Source organism: Aricia agestis, chromosome 16 (assembly GCF_905147365.1).
Source record: "Aricia agestis chromosome 16, ilAriAges1.1, whole genome shotgun sequence".
Lineage (NCBI taxonomy): Eukaryota > Metazoa > Arthropoda > Insecta > Lepidoptera > Lycaenidae > Aricia > Aricia agestis.
Genome location: NC_056421.1, coordinates 3,873,175 through 3,887,277, shown reverse-complemented (window position 1 = coordinate 3,887,277; position 14,103 = coordinate 3,873,175). Strand labels below are relative to the sequence as shown.

The 14,103-nt window shown below is 39.0% G+C and overlaps 1 protein-coding gene across 4 annotated transcripts in view; it reads right to left on the bottom strand.

The window, feature by feature from the left end:
• LOC121734823 overlaps positions 1-13,725 on the bottom strand; it is a 52,273-nt gene extending 38,548 nt beyond the window's left edge. Inside the window, exon 1 of one of the 4 annotated variants that reach the window (XM_042125444.1) lies at positions 13,651-13,725. The gene's annotated coding sequence lies outside the window, so the exon portion shown is untranslated. Of the gene's footprint in view, positions 1-2,392; positions 2,405-13,623 lie in introns of those variants that run through there. The other 3 variants (XM_042125447.1, XM_042125445.1, XM_042125446.1) reach the window with 3 other exon arrangements.
• Positions 13,726-14,103: the final 378 nt, after the last annotated feature.

The following is a 14,103-nucleotide window of genomic DNA, read 5'->3' as shown; positions in this document are numbered from 1 at the left end:
TGTAGAGCGTGAGGCTCGCCTCAGTCGGAAAATTATAGAATTCGGATACAGAGAGAAAGAGAATCGTCTGTAGAGCGTGAGGCTCGCCTCAGCCAGAATAGTGATAGAAATCGAATACAGAGAGAAAGAGAATCGTCTGTAGAGCGTGAGGCTCGCCTCAGTCAGAATAGTGATAGAAATCGAATACAGAGAGAAAGAGAATCATCTGTAGAGCGTGAGGCTCGCCTCAGCCAGGATAGGGATAGGCATCGAATACAGAGAGCAAGAAAATCATCCGCACAGACACATAGCAACACCGAACAAAACGAACAACCAAACAGCCACAGACCCGAGAGAGTAACTAATTCATGGGTAAATAAAGAAAATTCTGCCAATTTTTGCGAAACTTTTATCGTTTACGCAGCACAATAGGAAAAATCACCCGATTTTGAAACATTCTTCATTGGTGCTCCGCTTCTATTGGTCTTAGCGTGATAATATATTATAGGCTACATCCTACTAATATTATAAAGGCGAAAGTTTGTTTGGATGTATGGATGTGTGGATGTATGGATATTTGTTACTCTTTCACGCAAAAACTACTGAACGGATTTTAATGAAACTTTACAATAATATAGCTTATACATCAGAATAACACATAGGCTACAATTTTAACCGACTTTCAAAATGGGGGAGGTGTTATGTTCGTTTTCTTATATTCAACGATTACTCCGCCGTATGTTACCCGTTTTTTATATTCACAAAAGTGGTGATCTGATGAAGGATCCATAAGTAATCGAGGGAACTCCTCAAAACTTATAGGGAAACGTGTGGTGACTTCGGTTTCGTGAGAAGTATTCTAAGCATATGCTACCAACAAGTAAGATTTTGCACCGAGATATACCTGGTATACCGTGGTTCGGAAGGTGCTGAGAGAACTCCTGATTCTTTATAGATACAAGTTTGGGAGTTTCGGCGTTGTTTTAAGAACAGGAACCATATGCTACTATGCAAATTACATTCATCATCATCATCATCATCACTACCATATTATACCATTTCATAGTCTTTTAGATCGAGACTCGAGTTTGTCAAGCGATAATTAAAAAAAAATCTTTATTTTATTTCTAAAAATAGTTTGACGACCTCTGTGGCTCAGTGGTGAGCGCGTTGGTAGCTCAAGCCGGAGGTTGCGGGTTCAAATCCCGCCGACGGAACAAAAAGTTTTCAAAGTTCCTGGGTCATGGATGTGTATTAAATATGTGTATCATATAATAAAAATCTTAAATATATGTATAGTATAAAAGTATTAAATATATTTCCGTTGTCTGGTACCTGTAACACAAGTCCATCAGGTACTTACCACGGGGCCAGACTGACGTGGTGTGAAGCGTCCATAGATAAAAAAAATCTATACCTACCTAATATAATAACATTGAAGAGTATGTTTGCTTGAACGCGTCAATCTCAGGAACCTGACTGGATAAGTTTTTAAACCAGACCTGTAGGTCTGATTTAAAAACTTATCTCAGTGTTAGATTGATCATTTATCGAGTAAGACTATAGGCTATATTATATAATATATTATCACGCTAAGACTAATACGACCGAAGAAACTCAGGAAAATGCGGGAAAAACGGGGAAAATATTTTTTATGGGAAAATGTAAGGTTTCTGTAAAATTCCTAATTTACGCGGGCGAAGCCGCGCGGGACATCTAGTATAATATATAATATTAATTATTTATAAAGTTCATTAGTTTTTATTGTCTTAATATTGGCTTGCACAGCGTGCCGACTGCCGATTTCTCTTCGCAGTCGCTGAGTTTTTGAACCAAATAAGAAAGTGTCTTATGAGAATTATGAGCAATTTTCTCTGCATTTCCTGCATTCGCCTAACGAATAAGTTTTTTGCTGAAGTGTTTATAAAATAAATGACTTAACTACCAGAGACAGTGTTATGAAACACTCAGATAAGAAAACTTGATAGGCACATTTTAATGTTTTCTTGAGTTTTTCAGATCAAGACTTTAGTTTTTAAGCAAAATGTGATATTAGATAATTAGAAAGAAAACAATGTGCGAACAAAGCAATCACAACTTACAAGTACGCAATATTTTTCAAAAAATATTTCAATACTTAAAGTTCAAAAAAGTTTATTCAAATTCCTCAATCACAGAAATAATTGCGTACCTCCTATGAAAATGACGAAGTCATATGAACTAATTTATTCTAACTTCAATCTTAATTTAAATCATTATATCATAATATCTAGAATAATAATACATTATATATTGTAACATCAACTTGCCACTCAAGTCGCTTTTTTCTGAAAGAAAAAAAATATATATATCCACAGCCGAACATATAACCTCCTCGTTTTTTGGAAGTCGGTTAAAAAGGGTTGTATCATACTTCCAATCTCTTTTCTTCTTAGGATCCTATGAAGATCGGTGGTACCAGCATTAGATCGTTTGATGGTATGGAATATGTTGGGAATATGATGATGGCAGTCGAGGTGTCAAGCCAATTACCATCTATATATAGCACAATTGTCCCCACGTATCGGCCGCAGGAACACTTTACATACATAAGCGGTCACATCTAGATCACAGATTACTCTGGAAGAACCGTCACGGTGGTCTCACGTGATTTAAAGAATGTTAAGAAACGTAGCTGTAAAGCGGGGAGCGAGCTGACGATGACGACCTCTGTGGCTCAGTGGTGAGCGCGTTGGTAGCTCAAGCCGGGGGTCGCGGGTTCGAATCCCGCCGACGGAACAAAAAGTTTTCAATGTTCCCGGGTCTGGATGTGTATTAAATATGTGTATGATATAATAAAAATCTTAAATATATGTATAGTATAAAAGTATTAAATATAATATTTCCGTTGTCTGGTACTTGTAACACATGTCCTTTAGGTACTTAGCACGGGGCCAGACTGACGTGGTGTGAAGCGTCCATAGATATATTATTATTATATTATATTATTATTATTAATGATGAACTATACCACAGAATATACATATATTAGTAGTACCAAACTATACTGAAATCACTGGACCACTCAGACAATTTGGCAGGTGCTGACCCCAGAAAAGCTATGGGCTATCCAATATTCTCGAGAATCGAGATGTGCAAGGATCATTGTGCCCTACCAATTATCCCTTAAGGCTTAAGGAGCTACGGTACCACTGACATACAGACACATTAATTTAAAAAAAAAACCCCTCTGTTTTCATAGAAAATAAGCTTGTTTTGGCTTTACACGTTCTCACAAATGAAGGTTAAGGTTAACATGTCTTAAAATCTGGTACATTTGTAGCAGGAATTCTATTAACCTGATTGCCAATTGATTTTTCTCCTTTCAATTACATTACAAAGCATTAGGTTCATTGCTTTGTATGATGTACCTATCCTCCTACATTTTCCATGAAGATCGTGACCTACAAACATTGTATAGGTCAAGGAACAAAAACAACATCCTCAATAACATTAATTAATTAAAATATATACACTTGTTCAACTGAAATGATGCCACTTTTATATTTACCGTATTTATCCGATTGAAACGATTCATGATTCATATTTATTTTGTAGGAAAATAATATGTTCTGAATAAAGTGTTCAAGTATCCTTTGGGTTAGTTTAGGCATATATTTAGAACGAAATATGTAAGTATAGCTAGATTATGCATACTAGGGTTGCCAGATGTTCGGTATTTAATCGCACAGTCCGGTATTTTCGAGGCCTGTCCGGTAAAAAATAAACGGTCATTTTGAGGAACGTCGCGTCGGTGTTACTGGTAATTTTTTTAGAAGCTCCAACCTTTATTTCGATATGTAAGTTCGTTTCAACGTTTTTTATATTTTAGGTGCAAACGAGCAAACGTGTCACCTGATAGGAAGCAACTACCGTCGCCAGTGGACACTTCTACGAGTGCCCACTGGCGACGGTAATTACTTCCTATCAGGTGGTCCCTCGTTTCGTTCCCTCGTTTCGTCGTAGTACTAGAAGAATTGCAGGTGCGTTGCCGGCCTTTTAAGAGGGAACACGCTCTCTTCTCGGAGGTTTTAAGCTAGGACAGGTAACAGACAGACGGATTTTCGCATTTATTATTAAAGATTCGTGACTCGGTATAAACTCTAACTACATGACGTTAGTACCATACGTTACATAACCGTGAAAAGTTATGGGAACCCGTAGTCACGGAATGTTGCGATTGACGTCTGCATCCGCTATAAAAACAATTTACATTGCTCGCTAGGAAGCTCGTTAGACTGTCGGTCACAGTACCAGACACGCAATGCATCGCATAAAAACGCTTCCGTTATCTAAACCAATTAGTGGAAAGCGTGAAAGACAGTTTGTAGTTAAATTCGCATTACCTTGTTTATTTCTAAATGTTTCTAGAGGTGTTAATGTGGTAAAGAACCGTCGAGAAATACACAGAAATGGGGATTTTACACAAAGGTCGGAGCAGAGGTCGCGAATCCGACCAAAATCCAATATGTTGGAAATATTGACTGACATAATAGACCTGTTATATCCCAGAAGGATAAGACATAAACTTACTCTCTCATGGATGAAAATGAATTGTGGAGCTCTACGTGTGACACGGTCAGGTACCAGGTAAGAAAGTTGACTAAAAATTAGTCTTACTTTACTTATTTTATCATGGCTAATATTTATTAATTTGTAGATTATTGTAATACCTAGTGCAAGACACTTTTCAATGACAAAAACTTTTATCAGACGTTTTAAAAATAACTTTGTTGCTATTTTTTTTCAAAGGCTTTATTTTTATTTTATAAATTAATGTAACACCTTAGAAAACAATACGATATTGCAAGAATTTATTTTCTACTTGCTGTTGCCCGCGACTTCGTCCGTGTCAGCATAGCATAATAATAAAGATGAATAATTTTCCCCTTTTCCCTTATGGTGGCTCTCGACCGGCTCTCGACATAGGCGAACGCGTTGGCCAACGCGTCTGCAGACGCGTTGGCCCAATGTGTAGAACGGGCGTTCGCGCGTTGGCCGTAGGTATTTAGACGTTGGCCGACGCGTCTGCGAGCTTGCCGCGCGGGTCGGAAATGTCGGCAAAAGATCAAAGGACATTTGTCGCAAGCTTCGTGCTCCATCCACACATAGGCCGCGCGATCAGTTTGCCCGGAGTTATAATTATGATAATTATTATAATATGTAATAATTTTTGTATGTAATAATTTAATAAATAATAAGTAGGTAATAAAATAATTACTTATATTATTTTAATATTATAAAATATTATGTAAAAGTGAGTTTATTTCTTTGTTTGTTACGTTTTCTCGCCTTTTATTTATTTATTTCGAGAATACTCTTTAAAAACTTTTTCTTGTCCACATTTACAAAATAATTATAAGCTGTGAATAAATAAACAGCTGCAGCTGTTAGCGACTAAACATCCATTTTGAATCCGTCCGCACATTGGCGCGATCCAAAGCATACTGAACGACCTTCCTATGTGTGGATTACTCACAAACGCCGTTGCAAGCGCACTGCCAACGCGTCTGCAGACGCGTTGGCCAACGCGTTCGCCTATGTCGAGAGCCGCCAGAACGCGTTGGCCAACGCGTCTGCAGACGCGTTGGCCCAATGTGTAGAACGGGAGTTCGTAGAACGGCCAACGTCTAAATACCTACGGCCAACGCGCGAACGCCCGTTCTACACATTGGGCCAACGCGTCTGCAGACGCGTTGGCCCAATGTGTAGAACGGGCGTTCGCGCGTTGGCCGTAGGTATTTAGACGTTGGCCGACGCGTCTGCGAGCTTGCCGCGCGGGTCGGAAATGTCGGCAAAAGATCAAAGGACATTTGTCGCAAGCTTCGTGCTCCATCCACACATAGGCCGCGCGATCAGTTTGCCCGGAGTTATAATTATGATAATTATTATAATATGTAATAATTTTTGTATGTAATAATTTAATAAATAATAAGTAGGTAATAAAATAATTACTTATATTATTTTAATATTATAAAATATTATGTAAAAGTGAGTTTATTTCTTTGTTTGTTACGTTTTCTCGCCTTTTATTTATTTATTTCGAGAATACTCTTTAAAAACTTTTTCTTGTCCACATTTACAAAATAATTATAAGCTGTGAATAAATAAACAGCTGCAGCTGTTAGCGACTAAACATCCATTTTGAATCCGTCCGCACATTGGCGCGATCCAAAGCATACTGAACGACCTTCCTATGTGTGGATTACTCACAAACGCCGTTGCAAGCGCACTGCCAACGCGTCTGCAGACGCGTTGGCCAACGCGTTCGCCTATGTCGAGAGCCGCCAGAACGCGTTGGCCAACGCGTCTGCAGACGCGTTGGCCCAATGTGTAGAACGGAAGTTCGTAGAACGGCCAACGCGTCTGCAGACGCGTTGGCCCAATGTGTAGAACGGGCGTTCGCGCGTTGGCCGTAGGTATTTAGACGTTGGCCGACGCGTCTGCGAGCTTGCCGCGCGGGTCGGAAATATCGGCAAAAGATCAAAGGACATTTGTCGCAAGCTTCGCGCTCCATCCACACATAGGCCGCGCGATCAGTTTGCCCGGAGTTATAATTATGATAATTATTATAATATGTAATAATTTTTGTATGTAATAATTTAATAAATAATAAGTAGGTAATAAAATAATTACTTATATTATTTTAATATTATAAAATATTATGTAAAAGTGAGTTTATTTCTTTGTTTGTTACGTTTTCTCGCCTTTTATTTATTTATTTCGAGAATACTCTTTAAAAACTTTTTCTTGTCCACATTTACAAAATAATTATAAGCTGTGAATAAATAAACAGCTGCAGCTGTTAGCGACTAAACATCCATTTTGAATCCGTCCGCACATTGGCGCGATCCAAAGCATACTGAACGACCTTCCTATGTGTGGATTACTCACAAACGCCGTTGCAAGCGCACTGCCAACGCGTCTGCAGACGCGTTGGCCAACGCGTTCGCCTATTGCCGGCTCTTGATATAGGCGAACGCGTTGGCCAACGCGTCTGCAGACGCGTTGGCCCAATGTGTAGAACGGGCGTTCGCGCGTTGGCCGTAGGTATTTAGACGTTGGCCGACGCATCTGCGACCTTGCCGCGCGGGTCGGAAATGCCGGCAAAAGATCAAAGGACATTTGTCGCAAGCTTCGCGCTCCATCCACACATAGGCCGCGCGATCAGTTCGCCCGGAGCGGCGATGAAGAGTGCACGTTTCCTTCTTGTGGCGAATTAACATCTAACTTGACGAAATGGCGAACAATATGAGTATCGAGAAAACATTTAAATTTATTGGGCCCTATGGGTCTATACAGACGGACCGCATTTCAACTGCAATCCAACCGCAAATTGCAGTTGAAGTGCAGTTTGAACGCAGTTGACACGACTGCAATAGAACTGCAAACCGAACGCGCAGTCGGATTGCAGTTGACTGCAGTCGTGTGAACTTCATACCGACTGCATCCAAAATGCACTATCCCACCCACCCGCACGCTCCACTCTCCCGCGCATGGAATCAGTAGCAGTGCAGTTTGGATGCAGTCGGTATGCGGTTCACACGACTGCACGCCAACTGCAACTGAACTGCAATCCTACTGCGCATTTGGTTTGCAGTTTTATTTCAGTCATGTCAACTGCATTCAAACTGCACTTGAACTGCAATTTGCGGTTGGATTGCAGTTGAAATGCGGTCCGTCTGTATAGACCCTATCAGAGTAAAAACTGCCTGTGGAACCAAAAATCGTATCAAAAGTTGCAAAAAAAAAATAAGGTTATTGGACATTCTATTTTCCTCACGATGTTTTTAGGGTTCCGTACCCAACGGGTAAAAACGGGACCCTATTACTAAGACTTCAACGTCTGTCTGCATTTCTGTCTGTCCGTCTGTCTGTCTGTCCATCTGTCTGTCCGTCTGTCTGTCTCCAGGCTGTATCTCAAGAACCGCTATACTTAGCTAGATTTCTGAAATTTTCGCAGATAATGTACCTATATCTGTTGTCGCTATAACAACAAAATATACTAAGAACAAAATAAATTAAATATTTAATAAATAATAAATATATATTATTAATTATTAATCATGATAATTATAATAAGTAATAAGTAGATAATAATTTTTATATATAATAAATAATAAGTAATAAAAAAATTAAATTATTTTAATATTAGGTATAAAATATGTAAAAGTGAGTTTATTTCTTTGTTTGTTACGTTTTCTCGCCTTTTACTTATTTAATTCGAGAATACCCTTTTAAAACTTTTTCTTGTCCACATTTACAAAGTAATTATAAGCTGTGAATAAATATACAGCTGCAGCTGTTAGCGACTCAACATCCATTTTGAATCCGTCCGCACATTGGCGCGATCCAAAGCATACTGAACGACCTTCCTATGTGTGGATTACTCACAAACGCCGTTGCAAGCGCACTGCCAACGCGTCTGCAGACGCGTTGGCCAACGCGTTCGCCTATATCAAGAGCCGGCATATGTCGAGAGCCGCCAGAACGCGTTGGCCAACGCGTCTGCAGACGCGTTGGCCCAATGTGTAGAACGGAAGTTCGTAGAACGGCCAACGCGTCTGCAGACGCGTTGGCCCAATGTGTAGAACGGGCGTTCGCGCGTTGGCCGTAGGTATTTAGACGTTGGCCGACGCGTCTGCGAGCTTGCCGCGCGGGTCGGAAATGTCGGCAAAAGATCAAAGGACATTTGTCGCAAGCTTCGTGCTCCATCCACACATAGGCCGCGCGATCAGTTTGCCCGGAGTTATAATTATGATAATTATTATAATATGTAATAATTTTTGTATGTAATAATTTAATAAATAATAAGTAGGTAATAAAATAATTACTTATATTATTTTAATATTATAAAATATTATGTAAAAGTGAGTTTATTTCTTTGTTTGTTACGTTTTCTCGCCTTTTATTTATTTATTTCGAGAATACTCTTTAAAAACTTTTTCTTGTCCACATTTACAATATAATTATAAGCTGTGAATAAATAAACAGCTGCAGCTGTTAGCGACTAAACATCCATTTTGAATCCGTCCGCACATTGGCGCGATCCAAAGCATACTGAACGACCTTCCTATGTGTGGATTACTCACAAACGCCGTTGCAAGCGCACTGCCAACGCGTCTGCAGACGCGTTGGCCAACGCGTTCGCCTATTGGCGGCTCTCGACATAGGCGAACGCGTTGGCCAACGCGTCTGCAGACGCGTTGGCCCAATGTGTAGAACGGGCGTTCGCGCGTTGGCCAACGTCTAAATACCTACGGCCAACGCGCGAACGCCCGTTCTACACATTGGGCCAACGCGTCTGCAGACGCGTTGGCCAACGCGTTCGCCTATGTCGAGAGCCGCCATATGTCGAGAGCCGCCAGAACGCGTTGGCCAACGCGTCTGCAGACGCGTTGGCCCAATGTGTAGAACGGAAGTTCGTAGAACGGCCAACGCGTCTGCAGACGCGTTGGCCCAATGTGTAGAACGGGCGTTCGCGCGTTGGCCGTAGGTATTTAGACGTTGGCCGACGCGTCTGCGAGCTTGCCGCGCGGGTCGGAAATATCGGCAAAAGATCAAAGGACATTTGTCGCAAGCTTCGCGCTCCATCCACACATAGGCCGCGCGATCAGTTTGCCCGGAGTTATAATTATGATAATTATTATAATATGTAATAATTTTTGTATGTAATAATTTAATAAATAATAAGTAGGTAATAAAATAATTACTTATATTATTTTAATATTATAAAATATTATGTAAAAGTGAGTTTATTTCTTTGTTTGTTACGTTTTCTCGCCTTTTATTTATTTATTTCGAGAATACTCTTTAAAAACTTTTTCTTGTCCACATTTACAAAATAATTATAAGCTGTGAATAAATAAACAGCTGCAGCTGTTAGCGACTAAACATCCATTTTGAATCCGTCCGCACATTGGCGCGATCCAAAGCATACTGAACGACCTTCCTATGTGTGGATTACTCACAAACGCCGTTGCAAGCGCACTGCCAACGCGTCTGCAGACGCGTTGGCCCAATGTGTAGAACGGGCGTTCGCGCGTTGGCCAACGTCTAAATACCTACGGCCAACGCGCGAACGCCCGTTCTACACATTGGGCCAACGCGTCTGCAGACGCGTTGGCCAACGCGTTCGCCTATGTCGAGAGCCGGCATTTGTCGAGAGCCGCCATAACGCGTCTGCAGACGCGTTGGCCAACGCGTTCGCCTATGTCGAGAGCCGCCATTACCCAAAGGGTAAAAACGGGACCCGATCACAAAGATATTTCATTACCATATCAGTACAGCTGCCTCTTTTCACTTGCGTACGAAGTAGATCGCGGAGAATAAGAAATGACGGAGTAGCAATAAGTCCATGTAATAATTTCCACCTGCTTTGTGACTAAATATTATGTAGTGGCAAAACAAGTGGCATTTATTAGCATCTTTTAAGGCCTGCCTTTTGCAAGACTTTATTGTTTGCGAATATGGAGTTTTTTTACCAAAAGTTGAAAAAGTAACTTTGTAGTTTTTCATGTAAAAAGTTTTAGTATATCTCTTAGGCTTACTTGCGCTGTTCTAGTTAAAAACCCCTGGGAATGTCCTTCCATTTTTATTTCATTTTTAAATCAGGGTTAACTTTATCCTAAAACCGTGCAAGTGGATTTCACTCAAAAACTATGTTTGAATTAAGAACTTAGAACAAGAAAATTAGATATTGCTTAATAAGTATATCAAGAAATCAAAAAATACCTATTAAGGATTCGAATCCTTAATGTGATATGAGAGGGAAATTAGGAAGTAATCGATCACTTCCTAATTTCCCTCTCATTTCACAAACTTCATTTCTATTCATTATAGTTAAAGTTCGTTTCTATGGTCACAAAAACGAAGATTCATTTCCTTCCTTTTGTTCCACTTCCCATGATCCCTATCAAAACTTCCCATCGGTTTTTACTAACGAGATAGTATCTTTATTACAATTAAGCATTTTGAGTTCAATTATTACTGTTTTTAGGAATCGTGGAAGTATCGTAAATATGAATGAATGAATGAATGAATAAGGGAATTTGAAAGAAAATGTTATCTGGGGGCACGGCAGTGCCCCCGCCAAGTCGAGCAAAAAAGCGGCACGGCCGTACCATACTTTTCTCGAACCAATTCAGGCTCTTTTTGACCCCCTATAACTTCGTTGTGGATAAACCAACAAGCCTGAATTTTTAGTTGTTAAGCAAGCATTGTATAAACACGGTATATTTAAAATTTTATTCAATTTGAACGAGTAGTTTAAGAGCTGTAACTTGTTAAAGTTTCTTAATTTTGTCACTGACTGACTGACTGACCGATCACCAAAAGTCTAAGGCACCTCTAGCAGTCATAGAACCTTCAAACTTAGAATATAATTAGTGTTTAGTGTCTAAATCAAGGAAAAATTCAAATATTTCAAAATTTCTGTCCAGTTTTCTAGATACACTAACTTCGTAAATAACTTTGTAATCCCATATAAATGTATAGGATTACAAAGTTACATTTGCGGTTTATGAATAATTGTACCCGTACCATCAATATCTCCGGTTTATCGTCGGTAGAGAGATATCTAGCTAGTGTTTAGTGTCTTAATTAAGGGAAAACCTAATAAACATTTTATAATAACTGCCCAGTTTTCTTCTTCTTTCTCTAACTTTGTGAATAACTTTGTAATCCCATATCTATACATGTATAAGATTACAAAGTTACATTAATGGCAATTTATGAATCATTGTACCGGTTTAACGTGGGAGAGCCATGCTTCGGCACGAATGGGCCGGCTCGACCGGAGAAATACCACGTTCTCACAGAAAACCGGCGTGAAACAGCGCTTGCGCTGTGTTTCGCCGAGTGAGTGAGTTTACCGGAGGCCCAATCCCCTACCCTATTTCCTTCCCTACCCTCCCCTATTCCCTCCCCTTCCCATCCCTACCCTCCCCTATTACCCTATTCCCTCTTAAAAGGCCGGCAACGCACCCTCAGCTCTTCTGATGCTGCGAGTGTCCATGGGCGACGGAAGTTGCTTTCCATCAGGTGACCCGTTTGCTCGTTTGCCCCCTTATTTCATATAAAAAAAAAAAAACCATCTAATAGTTGTAGGTAGGTATATATATATATATATATATATATATATATATATATATATATATATATATATATATATATATATATATATATATGAAGCACTAGCTTTTGCCCGCGGCTTCGCTCGCGTGTAATTTATTCAGTCCCTACCTAGGGGACCTTCTGTCTCAAGTTAGTACGTAAGTTATTATCATATCAATATTAAATAAATAGATCGACTTGGACATCGCATGAAAACATGTATCTTACAATATATACATAATTATTATAATATTATTAGATTGTTTAGTCTATTGCGCTCCATGCGATTGATGCAGGCATGTAGTGCTTTGTGATACTGTATAGTATAATTATACTAAACAATCTAATCATGTGATGTCCAAGTCGATCTATTTATTTAAAATGTAAAAGATTTTTAATATTGAATATTGATATGATAATAACTTACGTACTACTCGTAACTTGAGACAGAAGGGCCCCTAGGTATTATAAATTAACCGACTTGGTATTGCATGGATCTCATAAATTTTTACGGTATAAAAACTGACTTGCGAGACTTGGTTCTTTTACAGGATGTTTTTGATGGGATTAGTTTTATAAATAGGTAAGTAATAAGTAGATATTAAAGTAGGCATTACGTTTACAAAGAAGAACTGTTTAATTTTTGAGTCACACTTAACAAAGAGAAAATGGTAAAAGGGGGTTTTCCGTTTTTCCAACAATAAGGTGACATGGCCTTTGTCATTTAAATTAACCTTTTATTAAGGTGACAAAGACCGATGTGACTAAATATCTGACTAGGACCATAGAAGATTAGAAACCTTCAAATTTTTAAGGTTACTCCTTTATACCTTCCTGACGAAGAACCTTCTCGGGGTAAGAGTATCTACCACCTACTTAGATTTGTAAAAATAGGAAGGTGAATAGAAATAAATCTTTAAAACAGATATGCGAAAAACAGCAATGTAGGTAGTTTAATTTTTTTTATATTCATGAGGCTGACTACTATTTTGATTGAATGTCTAAAATTAAAGAATTACGTCGATAGTTACGTACGTTGACAATAATTCACCGCATTCGCAAAACAATGCTTTAGTTCCCTCACTAGAGAGAGACCGCTATTTAAAAAAAAATGCGCTATACCTTTTGAGGTCAGACTACTCCGCTTCATCATGGATGAAATGGATTTAACACGGTCAGCGGACAAGACTTCTCCATTCATCATCTATGTTTCTGTACATACTATGTAGTAGGTACATATTATTACTACATACTGAGCTGCTAATATACCGTTTTAAGTCATTTAAAACTGAATGTAAACAAAGAAACTCGAGTAAAATGTGCTATAGTATGTCTATATTCTGCGGTTAATAATGTACTTTAAATTGGTAGCATTTTAACCGCTAAGCTTTGTTTACATTCAGATCAAAATGAACCGCACTCTCTTTATTTTACAATCGAGCTAACGTTTCTCGAATTAATAACCAATAATCATAGAAGAACAATAAGTACCGTTAAACAATCCCGATTTCCACTAACCTGCAAGTTCCAATCACTTCACAACACTACACACCCGACAAGTTCGAGGCGCGGGTACTGACTGCGAGAAATGAGAATCAAGATAGTATGCTGTATGTACACAGTACTCAGCGAAAGTGATACTAGATACGGCTATCAAATGACATTTTCATTATGTTTTAACCATTAGGTAATGTGGTTTAGTTTCCTCATTTTTTTAGGGTTAAATGAAACGGTGTAATAATAAAAATGTTTTAATATATGTTCGTTAAGTACTATGATAATTTAGTATGAATTTGACGAGATTTCATTGGTACGTACTTGCACTGGCAGTATACTGGGACTAGGAAAGGAACTCCATGATTTCAGGACATGCTTCAGTTTCGGGTTCATCGACCTTTTTAAAATTTAGCTGATAGCAAATAGCAATGTTCTCATGAACATATCTGCCTGAAAATTCAGAACATTGATAAA